Source organism: Triticum aestivum, chromosome 6B, assembly GCF_018294505.1.
Source record: "Triticum aestivum cultivar Chinese Spring chromosome 6B, IWGSC CS RefSeq v2.1, whole genome shotgun sequence".
NCBI lineage: Eukaryota > Viridiplantae > Streptophyta > Magnoliopsida > Poales > Poaceae > Triticum > Triticum aestivum.
In genome coordinates, this window is record NC_057810.1 from 114,059,395 (window position 1) to 114,072,553 (window position 13,159).

The following is a 13,159-nucleotide window of genomic DNA, read 5'->3' on the forward strand; positions in this document are numbered from 1 at the left end:
TGTTACTAAATAAGTATCTCAGTTTTACTACATAATTATTGTCAAACTGTGGTCAAACTGTGGTCAATTTTGGTCAAATCTGGTCAAACTATGGTCAAACTATGGTTAAACTACTTATTCAAGAAATATTAGTGTTACTACATAATTATTGTTTTTTAGAATAATAGTTTCAAACTCAAACAGTGAAACGTGTGACTTCATGCTCAAGCTAAACTCCTGAGGGTTAATAGGATTCACATCTTACTATTGTCAGGAAAACAACAGGTGCAGACTTGGAAATGAGGGAGAATAGAACCCAGAAGTTAAGCGTGCTCAGGCTGGAGTAGTGAGAGGGATGGGTGACCGGCCGGGAAGTTAGGCGATTTGGAATGAGTGATCCGCACTTGAGCAGTTAAGAGAGGTGATTAGAGACTAAATCATCAAATGATTCAGAAAAATTAAAAAAAATTCAAAAGATTTTCCAAAATTTTCAAAAAAAAATTTTAAAAAAACCTATAGTACACCAGGGCACGAGCTCACGCCACGTGGTTGGCCTTTACTGCCGGTTTGTTATTGTCACGCCCAATATGCGACCCTATCCAAAAGGAACTCGAAGGTCCCACCAAGGATAGAGCCGCATATTGAAACGCTTTTGCAAGGTGGATATCATTACATCAACATTACATAAAAGATGGGGATACACACAAGGGGCATACAATGCCACACGAATAAAACATCACAAACATAAGAGCATCATCTGACTACTGATGAAACATAAACAGAAACTCAAACGACATCCACCCTGCTAGCCCAGGCTGCCGGCCTGGAACCTATCCCTGATCGAAGAAGCAGAAGAAGAACTCAACGCAAGCAAGCATCGCTCTCGCGTCATGATCATCGCATAACCTGTACCTGCAACTATTGTTGTAGTAATTTGTGAGCCACGAGGACTCAACAATCCCATTACCATGGGTATCAAGACTAGCAAAGCTTAATGGGAAAGGAAGGGGTAAAGTGGTGAGGTTGCAGCAGCAACTAAGCATATATGGTGGCTAACATACGCAAACAAGAGTGAGAAGAGAGCAAGCAGAACGGTCGTGAAACTAGCAATGATCAAGAAGTGATCCTGAACTCCTACTTACGTCAAACATAACCCAGAAACTGTGTTCACTTCCCGGACTCCGCCGAAAAGAGACCATCACGGCTACACACACGGTTGATGCATTTTAATTCGGATCTGGTGTCAAGTTATCTACAACCGGAGATTAACAAATTCCCATCTGCCTATAACCGCAGGCATGGCTTTCGAAAGATTATACCCTGCAGGGGTGTCCCAACTTAGCCCATGATAAGCTCTCGCGATCAACGAAGGATATACCTTCTCCCAGGAAGACCCGATCAGACTCGGAATCCCGGTTTTCAAGACATTTCAACAAGACTAGCAAAGCCGCCGAATGTGCCGACAAATCCTGATAGGAGCTGCACATATCTCGTTCTCAGGGCACACCGGATAGTCCAAACTTCCGGTAGGCCAGCCCAGAGTTGCCCCTGGTGGCCACCGGCGGCTGACAGGTTGGACCAACACTCATGATGAGCACTGGCCCTGGGGGGATAATATAAAGATGACCCTCAAGAGCGCGACTCCCAAGGGAAAAAGGGCTAGGTGAGGCAAATGTAAAACCAAGGTTGGGCCTTGCTGGAGGAGTTTTATTCAAAGCGAACTGTCAAGGGGGTCCCATAAATCACCCGACCGCGTAAGGAACGCAAAATCCGGGAACATAACACCGGTATGACGGAAAATAGGGCGGCAAGAGTGGAACAAAACACCAGGCTTAAGGCTGAGCCTTCCACCCTTTACCAAGTATATAGATGCATTAATAACAATATAAGAGATATTGTGATATCCCAACCAAAATCCTGTCCATCATGGAGAAATCTTCAACTTCACCTGCAACTAGCAACGCTATAAGAGGGGCTGAGCAAAAGCGGTCACATAGCCAAACAACGGTTTGCATAGGAAAGGTGTCAAAGGTTAGAGGTTCATGGCAATATGGGAGGCTTGACGAGCAAAAGACAGGTAGCGCAGCAAAGCGATAGAACGAAGCAACTAGCATAGCAATGATAGTAGTGAGATCCAGGGTAGCCGTCATCTTGCCTGGAATCCCGCAAGGAAGAAGAATGAGTCCATGAAGAAGACGAACGGATGAAGCCACGAAGACGAACCAAGCGTAGACGAACGAATCCTCACGATCTCAACGAAACAGGAACTATCGAAAAGAAGCACACTACATGGTAAACACACCACACATGAACAAGGCATGCTGCACAACAAGCATGATGCATGACAAGGCTACATGAAGCTACTCATTGCAAGAGATGACGCCAACAAGAGCAACACATCAAGACAAATTTAAATGAGGCCGGGAACAACATATAACAATTCCGGTAAGTCCTCATATGCAAATTTCGAAGTTGGTCCAGATCTGAATAAACCTTATGTTCAAGTTGTTAATCAGCAAGTTAAGATGCACACAAATGATCTACACGAGATTCTAGTCAAGTTACATATAAAGTTCATTTAGTTCGGGGCTACGGCCTAGAAGATACGAGCAGAACAAGTTAAACATGGCATTGATGTAAAATGCAGACAAACATCAAGCAAACACCTCAAAACAAGGATGCAACATGATAATATGAAACTACATGCAAAAACAAGCAAGTTTGAAATAGAGCACACTCAAAACGGAGCAACGGTTCAACACACACACACTAAACAAGTTTAAAGGACAAGCTGTCCAAAACAGCAACTAGGCATATTGCAAGCACCAAAACAATATGAAAACAAAAGACATGGGCATGATGTACAGGAAAATCATAACAAAACATGAACACTGAGCTATCTCCATAAATCACTAGAACATGCTCAAACACACATGGTAAGATTGCAAATGATTACAGTTCAGACTTTGCAGAAAATAACATCAGGTTGCAATGTTTAGTGCTATCAAACAACATGTTACAGGAACTTATCATGGCAAACAAAGGCATGGCATGAAACTACTAGATGCATAGATCAAATGTCCTTTAGTGTCCATGAGCCAAAAAGGATCAGAAAATATGATGGCACCCACGTAAACATGGCAAGTTATATTACAGATTCAAACATGGCAGAAACAGAATTATGAAGGCATGTTGGTGAGCTTGTGCAACTCACTACAGATCATTATATGGCATGGAAAGGCACCCAACAGTAAGAAGACATGTTTGTGAAGCTAAGAATGGCAATAGCAAGTTCATAGGGTGCATGGATCACTAACAACAAACATGGAAACAACTGAACTTAATGTTAACAGGCTGACAGCAACATTATGAAGCAACTTTGGAGCAAGGAAACAACAAGCTACAGAAAGCTATAAATGCTACCAGGGGCATGGATGGTTAGAGGATGACATGTAGAACAAAACTTGTTTAGTGATCATCTCCAGATTATGCATAGAATGACTAGTAGCAACAGGTTTACATAGCATCGCGAAATAACAGATTCAGCCTAGCAAAACAGCAACAGCGAGTAGACTAGTTAACAAGCTCGATTCACTCACCACAAGTCATTGCATGACAAGATAAGCATAGCATCATCAAGAAGACATGTTTGTGAAATAATCCAGGTCAGGAACAAGTTTATAGAATGCAAGGATCAACTATAGCAACCTTGGCAAAATTGAATAACATGTAAACAATCTGCCAGGAAACATTTTGAAGCAAAAGTAGAGCAGGAAAATGACATGCTAGACTACTCCATAATTGCCAACAGGGGCATGAATGGATAGACAATAACCATATGTTCAAAACATCCTTACTGTAGTATCTCAAAATATGCATGGATCTCTCTGTAGCATCATGTTTACATGGCATCAAAATAACAGCAGAACAGGGACTAAAAACATCAATAACACGAAGCCTAGTTTGCATGCTTGTGCTAGACCCCACATTGATCACAAAAATACATGATAAGCACCTCTGTAAAAAAGACATAGCATAGATCAAAACGCATGAAGAAATCAACCTCATAGGATGCACACATCAATCATGGCAAAAATGACAAAAGAGCTAGTTCTGTTAACAGACAGCAGAAAACATCATGAAGCACTTTTGCAACGATGATTCAGGCATCAAGATGACCTCAAATGAATATGATGCAATGGAAAGAAATGAGGTACTTGTCGAGACGAACAATTCGGCATATTACATGCGCAAAACGGAGCTACATGCATAGAGATATGGCAGGTCGAACATGGCATGAAAATTACTGCAGATCTGGGGACTTAGGCAAAAATCACCTCGGGGAAAACAGGATGGAGGAGACCCGGGACGGAGAGGACCGGGCGCGATGGGTGGCGTTTGGTTCCGGGACGGGTGGATCTGGTCCACCCGGACCGGATCTGGAGCGGGCCGGGTCCGGCAACGGCGAGGCGGCCGGAGGTGAGGAGGACGGCCGGAGGCCACGGGAGCGGGGGTGAAGGGGTCGGTGCGGAGCTCGCCAGCAGGGCCCCACGGCAGCGGAGCCGCGGGACGGCGGCGGTTGCGGGGGCCCCAGACACCTGGTGACATGATAAAATACAACACGCAAGCAAATGACATGGCAACAACGGCGAATAACTGGCAGACACCTGGAACCGGGGCGTTACAGTTATGAACCGGTACTAAAGGTGGGGTCTTTAGTCTCCACTCTTTAGTGCCGGTTGCGAAACTGGCACTAAAGGCCCTTACAAACCTGTTTTAAAGCTCCGTTTTGTACTAGTGTGTGGTCTTCCCTGTTCATCTTCTTCTTCATGCCTTCGTAGAATGGGTGGATGATGCCGCCTGCAACATCGGCCAAGGAGTAGTAGTATTTGATGGTGTTTGGATCTTTCCACTTGCGCTGCATGTCAATGAAGTTGTTGGGATTGATTTCCAAACCAGACTCCTCCAGCATCCGCTTGTCACCTCCAATGCTGAAACCAACAAATGTGTACAATTTCTCCTCCCGCAAGAAGTCTTTGAGGCGCTTGGGCCTGCAAGGGGGGAGACACACATTTATAGATTAGTCTTCTTTTTTGAGGATTTAATTCTTCTCCTTTTTTTTGTTTTACAAGTGATAATCCATGAGGTAGATGCTTATATATTATGAGTCATGCATGAATGTAGTTCAGAAACTAGTACACAAAGTCCTGAAATTAAATTCAACTACATTGTGTTATTTTTCTTTTTTGCTATCTTCGTTGCTTCACCAAATGCTTCACCAAATTAGAGAATCATTTTACCAGAGTCAATGATATATGCGCTGCTTCATTCAAGTTTAGTTTTCTTTTTTGTTGAATAAAAGACCTATATCAGTTCTTGATACATCTTTGTTTATTAATTCTATGTCAAGTTCAAAATTTAGTTTGAGAAACATGTGCATCAAGATATGGACCTATACCACTTCACCAAAGATCTTTTAATACATCAATTCTATAAACTATACTAGTGCATGAAGATCAGAATCTATGCTAGTACATCAAGTTCAGAAATTAATTTGGTGCATAAAGTTCAGAATGCTATAAACTTTTTTTCAGATGCTAATCTAGTGAAACAATCCACTTCACAGTTTCGGAAATGCATGTAACTTAATAAACATGTAATCGTGCATCCACTTCATATACTATAATAGTTCATCTAGTTGGGAAACAAGTTTTAGTGACTAGTACTGGTACAACAGATGAATGAACAGTAGTATGGGTTACAATGGATTAATGTACTTCAAAAACTAGTAAAGAAAGTTCTGAAATTAAATTAAGTACATCATGTTATTCTTCTTCTTGGATTATACATAGTTTCATTAATGCTGTATGTTCTTCATTGGTACTAGTTTACTCTACTTTTGTTGAAATAGGATAACACAGAACCAGTGCTTCACCAAGTCCTTAGTTTATTTTCTTGCGAAAATAACATTAGATCAAATTTAGAAAATACTTCACTACAAACCACACTAGTACATCTAGTTGGGAAACAAGTGTGATTAAATTTTCAGGATACAGTACTAATAAAACAAATAAACCATATGCAGGGCAAATGAGTAGGATTGCTTACCATTTTGTGGCCGCTACGAAGTGGTACAACAAGCAGAGTTCCTCGACGCACAACTGCAGGACTGCCGCCATCTGTGGATGTTTTTCCTTGTCGGTGTACTCCACATCAACTCCGATGAAGCTCGGATACAAGCCGCCAAGCTTCCTCCAGAGCCTGGAGATCACCTCGTCGGCCTTGTCTGGTTCGCTGGTGCAGACGATCTCCAGCGTCTCCTTGCCGTGGAGCTCAACCCCTTTGAGCATTCTGGTGTACTCGCGCTTCTCGCCGGGGACGTTAATGTCGACGAGGTTGCTCCTCTTGTCTGACGTCTCGGCATGATGATGCTTGGCGGATGGTTCCTCCGCCATGGCCTTCCTCCGGCGACTGTGGGCTTTGGAGAGAGATGCTGGACGTTTGTGTGCAGTGGAAATGGAAGCGGCAATGGTGGTTTGTGGGAATGAGGGAGAGATATAAGAAAATGGGGTATTTTTGCAGTGCGCCGGCGGTGGTGTGTGGGAGGCGTTTCATCGGAGGCGTGTGTGTAGTGGTCGTGGGGGTCGCCGTTTGCAGTGCATCGTGGCAACCACCCAGTGGGTGGCGCGGGTGGTGGCGTGGAAGAACTAACCGTCCAAGTTAAATGCTTTTTACTGTTGAACTGACTAGTCTTGTCAAATTGTACGTATGACCTGCCAAATCCCACTGGCACGTCTCTGCAGTGGTGATGATGGCATTTTATTGTGGCACCCATTCGTATAGTCAAGCTGTACTTATCAGCTGCTTATCCCACTTGCACGTGTCAGCGTCGGTGTTGGTGGAGGTCTGAACTCCTCTACTGTCGTACTCGGATGGGTGATTGAAGTGTAATTGAACGTACCAAATACCAGCGAGACAATGTGTGGTGCTAATGGTTTTTTTAAAACAATTTTCATATTTTTTTAAAGGATTGTTTATATCAAGATAATCTGTGAGTATTTTTTACAGATAAATTAGATTTTCACCAGTATAGGATGTATTATATTCGCATTTTGCTTGAAGTAATTATTTTTATGTACTGATGGTCTTTCTAAATTGGGACTGGCAGGAGCAAGCATAGCTTTGTTTTTTCAAAACGATTTTTTTCAGTCATTCACTTGTGTGTTTGTTATTACTATGCCTTTTGTATTGCCGACTGAGAGTTATCAGTATTGATGTAATACAAGAGTTTAAATTTTTCCTTGACATTTTTTTTGCTAAGTTACTGGTTGACAGTAGTGTTTTGCGTCAGATATATCAAGATAATTTTTTTCAAATTTATTTGTGACTGCATTCAAAAGGATTATCAAATGGTATAAATAACAATGTCACTGCTTCAACGGGCACATATCAGAAATTAGATCAGTACTGGTGTGTACTCTGCCTTGTACTGCCGACTGAGAGTTATCAGTACTGATGTTATACAAGAGTTTAAAATTTTCCTTGACAGTAGCGTTTTGCGTCGGATATATCCAAATAAGTTTTTTCAAACGTATTTTGTGACTGCATTCAAAATGATTATAAAATGGTTTACATAATAATGTCACGGCTCCAGCGGGCACAAATCAGAAACTAAAAATAACTTTAGTTCTGATCGAGAAATCGACGATAAAGCTAAATAAGTTTTGGTAACGATAGTGTTTTGTGAAATGCTTCCTCATTGTGTGCTGATGCAACTGAGACTACAAGGTTATTTTTTAGTTGACGCAGCAGGATAACCACTATGTAGTGTTCAGTCTTGAGCGTCTCCTAACTGTCCCCAAATGTTGTGCCTTGTCGGCGCTCTTTCCAGGTTGAGCCTTGGCAGCTTCATCGTCAGTTTCAGTTTCCTCGCCCCCGACACTGTCATCTTCATTGTCTTCATCTGATAGGCCGTCATTCTCATCAAACTCTTCTTCTTCATCGTCTTCATTTGATTGTTTGGAACTCTGTACCTTGCCCTGTTTATGTTCAGCTCCACTGACCTCCTTGCCCAGTTTGCACGTGCGGGCATTACGTCCGTCAGTTCCGCCACACTTGCCGCAAGTGTAGCTGTTACGTGTGTTGTCTCCATTGGTAGAAAGCTGGGTGGCTCCAATCTGCTTGTTCTTGTTGACAGTGGCATATGTGCGGAGTGGGCATGTGCGGCAGTTATGGTTGCTCACGACGTTGCAGAATCCGCATGCCCTTACCCCGAGGGGTTTGCCGTCCGGGCCAAATTCCACGCGCTTGATGGGGCGTGGTGGCTTTTTCGCTGCTGCTTGCGTCTTGCTCTTCCTCCCCTTTGTGTTTGAGAATATTGGAGGTTTAATCAACCTTTCCTGCTACTGCTGGTAGGATGTGATATTGTCATGTTGTTCGCCTACAGCACCATCGAGCTCATCATCTCGCATGTGAGTTTGTCGGTGCTCTTGAGTGTGCACACGGGCAAGCTCCGGTTGCTGCTGCTCCTCTTCCTCGTTCTCAAATGGGTCAATAGCTCCCATATGGTTCATCTCGAATAACATTGTTGCAATATCCTGCTCAATGGCTTCATTGTCCGTGACACCTCCATTTTCAGCAGAATGCATGGCGTCGAGTTCTTGTTCAAGTTTGTCCATGAAGACCCTCGTCCTTCCCATTTGCTCTTGGCTTCTCAAGCTTTTTCTGTGCACCCTCATGTTCAGCGTCAGCAGTGAGATTTCAATGCAGTATTGGGATGCCTTGTTTGACACTATTGTCCTCAAGTCATTTATGTTAAATGTTGGTTGGATGTTCGGGCGTTTGGTGTATCTCCTGAGTATGTATTTCTCTGGAAGCTTTCAGCCTTAATTGTCTGCATCATGCACAGGACATGGATGCAGAAAAGACCTGTATTTGTGTTTGGAAGAGGTGCATGTTTTTTGTCATTTCATTCGAACAAAAACTTGGCAAAAAAAGTAGTATAGTATGTAACATCTTTTTTGTAGTCCTTACCTGTGTGGTCCCATAGCCTGCACTCGCACTCATATTTTTCTCCCTCGGGGTCTGCAACCACCTGGAAGGCACGCTGAGCCCACACAGACAGTTTTTGCGGGTGGTTGTAGCACACTAGGTACTTTTTGGGCTCTTCCGTCTCTGTCGCCATGAAGAGAGTGCTCATCTTTAGCCTATCTCTGATCTCGCTGTACACAACTCGTGTGTACAGCTTTGCCATCTGGGTGTCAAACCCATAGAAGGTCAGCGTGTTTTGTTCCGTCTGCAGATGCAAGAATGAAGACCAAATTGTCAGTTTTCTCGCAGGAAAAACTTCTAATAAAGTTTTTACTTTAGTAAGCATGTAATTTTTTGTCTTACGACAAGTGATAGACCTATACCCGGTTACCCATTGTCTCCTGGTTCTCTGTCTGCCTCCTGATTTTGACGCAGGAGTTTACCTGGCTGACAAACCGGTGTAGGTTATGTCTCTCATTTACGTAGTTCTTCTTGAGCACATAGTTCATGGTCTCACTTTGCTGTGCGATGTCATTTTGGCGCAGAAATTTCTTTGAAGTAGGCTGATATCCATTTCTCACGCTCGTTCCACATGCCCACCATTGTGGTATCATCGTGGAGGTTGTACTTATCCATGAGTCTTTTCCAGGCATCCTCAAACTCAGTTGGCATGAGGGGCCAGTTGAGAATTGATGTGAATTCATCATTAAAGTCGTCGTGCAGGAAATTTAGGTACGCGAGGTGTTCCCTGTACTTCTTCATAATGTGCCAGCGGCATAGCTTATGTAATGTGTTCTTGAAAACATCTGCGATCGCCAAAGCCATTGTCGGGCACTGGTCTGGTAATGAGAAAATAGACTCGGAGTGGTCAGCAGATGGTTGTGCATATATACCAATAGAACTGACACAACATTTTTATTGTGTTACTTTCCTTTTCTTTTTCGGAAGGGGTGTGGTGGTTTGGGGTGGTTTTAGCGGGTGTACCTATGAGGATGCATGTAGGAGCCTTCCTTCTCATGCACGTTAAAAATGTCTCGAACAGCCACTTGAATGAATCTGCATCCTCATCTCTTATCAGGGAAAAACCAAGGAATGTAGTATGTAAGTGGTTGTTAGTTCCGACAAACACCCCAAGTGGCATATGGTACTTGTTGGTCTTATATGTTGTGTCAAACGTTACGCAGTCCCCGAAGTCCTGATACGCCCCTCGGTAGCTTGCGTTCGCCCAGAATATGTTCTTAACTCCGTCGGACTCATCGAGTTGCATGTCACAGAAGAATTCCTTGTTTATAGCTTTCATCTCCCTAAAGAAGTTGACAGTCTTTAGGACATCGTCCACATCATCAATCCTTGAATTCTTTGCTTTCCTGCATATTAAAAGTTCATTGAAAAATGCATGTTGAACTGGCATCAGGTCAAGCGTTGCGTGATATGTTTGTACTGACAGAGGAAAAAATACATAGGCGGTTTATGGGAGGAGAACGATATTGTACTTACAGGTTAATCAGGTCTTTGGCATTCACTTCGAGGAAGTAGCTACCAGGGTCATCACCGCCCAGAATGCTCATGATTTGCACGTCTTCAATGCCTTTGAACTGCAGGCACTTGACGTACTCCAAGATTGTTTTGTCAAAGTTTTTGTGGGAGTGCAAGAAGACAAGCATTTTTGCGGTGAACTGTAGTCTGTGGTTGTGTTCCCAGACTATCTCTTTTAACGACAAATGTTCCATCCTTTTCCTTCTTCAGCCTCATTTTAGCCCCGTAATTAGTTCTGGCTGTCGTCCTATTACGCTGTCTATTTGCTTCAGACATCTTTGATTTATAAACTCCATGGCACGTGCAATAAAGGTAGGCTCTGGTCTTAAACTTGGGGCCTTCCCTGACAGCAAAACTAGCATGCTTCGCATATACGTTGTAGAAGTTCTTACTTTCTTCGAACGTTTCAAACCTCATCTCTAGCCTTGGCAGAACATAAGCTTCAATGTCAGGTGGCTGCACACAACAATGACCAAAAAAATGTTAGATGGGGTGGTCACAGCACCATTGTATGGACTGTGCTTTGTATTTTTTTTCTATATGGATACTTACATGTGTATACCTCTACGCTGCCTCTGGTGTTTGTTGTTCTCCCAGGTTTATGGGCGCCGGTGGTGTCACCCTTGGCACATGCAGCAATGCATCTCTTGGAGGGAGCAACGATGATGAAGATCTCCATCTCTCGTTGTACGACCGTCTCTCCTCAGATTCATTGTGATGTTGCTCCGGTCTATATGGCTCATATCTTGTACTTTTGAACCTGCTAGAGTGGTCAAAATTTCTGTCTTTTTGAACTGGTCTTCCCGTCGCAACTGCTTTTGCAGCACGGATGATTGATGTTGATGGAGCGACTGGTGGAAGCCTTCTTGCAACCCATCCACGACTTCCTGTCCTTGGCTTTTTGCATGCGCTAGGGAAGGAAAACAATTGTTGTTGGTGATATTGTTGGCCTTGTTGCAACCCAGCAATGGCAAAGCTTGCATTCCCAGACATTGCTTCTTGCTGTATAGAAGGACCTGTCCGTGCTTCTGATGATTGCGGTGTATCTTCAAATCTACCTGTACTGTTGAAATATCCAGGCGGTATTTCTGGTGTTACCCAACCAGGTGGTTCCCCATATCCGTTTTGCTCATGAAATGCTTGCCGCGTGTGCTGCCTTGCATGCTTCTGCAAACAACATTCAAAAGTTTTTGGGATTAATCTGGTTTCGTTTTCAGTCGAACTGATGAACGTTCATGTTCAAACACGGATGTACTGATGTACTGTTTTTTAGCACTGTTCTGTAAACTGGACATTGAACTCATGCATGACTTCTCTTTTATTCTTCTATAACTTATGCAACTACACTAGAAGTACTCCTAGTTTATGTATCATTGAACTTACTGTGTAACTGTGGCACTCTCTTGTCACTATCTACCTGGACTGATGCACAAGTTTAAGTTTTTTTAACTTGAACTGAAGATAGCATATTAGATGCACTGACAGTAACCTCGACATGCTAATCGTGCATCAATGCATCTACATTACAAATACTGCCAGTTTATGTATCATTGAACTTACTGTGTAACAACTTTATGGTGGAGCTCTGTCGACGAGGTCCATCGAGGGGTGGAGGAAGGAGGCGTGGATCACGGCCCAGGTGAATCTCCGACGCCCGGCGGTGGGGAGGCGCGCGGGGAAGCTCCTGCACCAGCTGGCGGGTATGCGAGCGGGGAGGCTCCTGCAACAGACGGAGGGAGGCGTGCGGGGAGGCTTCGGCGCCCGGCGGCGAAGAAGTGCGCGGGGAGGCTCCGCCGCCCGGTGGCAGGGAGGTGCGCGGGGATGCTCCGGCGCGGGGCAAGGCGACCGATGGTGGGGGCGATCGGGCCGGTGGCATGGCTAGATGGCGGCGGGTCGGGGGGAGTGGTGGCTGTGGATCGGGGGCCGGTGGTGCAAACTCGCCGTCGGCGGGTCACGGCGCCGCGGGCTCCCTCGCTCCGGCTGCCGCCGTCGCTCGCTCGCCCGCGACGGCTGCCTCCGGCGGTAGGACGCGGGTCGGATTGGGGCTTGGTTAGTCGTGGACGCATCGTTCCTTATAGGGTGCGAGGGTAACAGAATAGTCCAGCCATATATATATATAGAGAGAGAGAGAGAGAAAGAGAGAGAGATTGAGTGAGCGTGGCCCACCATGAGGTCGAAAGTGTGGCACCAACTTGGATGGACTGACCTAGATAGACAATCTGCGTGAGAGAGTATAGAGTGTGTCGATCGAGGCCCGAACAGGGAGATATATCATTTATGTGTGAAAGAAAACGAGGTTAAACGAGACTCAGATAAAGAGAGCGAGATTGAGCGAGTGTTGCCCGCCGTGCGGAAGAAAGAGTGAGACAGTCTCGAGGAAGTGACCTAGATATACAACGTGCGTGCGTGCGCACGAGAGGTTGGGGGGGCTAGATAGGCAATGCATGTATTTAGCGTGAGAGGGTGAGAGGGAGAGAGGGGAGAGAGAGCTCAGCATGGGGTGCAATGGCGGGTGTGTGAGGTAAATACATTTGGTAACAGGAGCAGAAAAAGGGGTTGTGTAGTTGAGAGACTTATAGATCGAAACATGGAGAGAAAGAATGAACGTATGTTG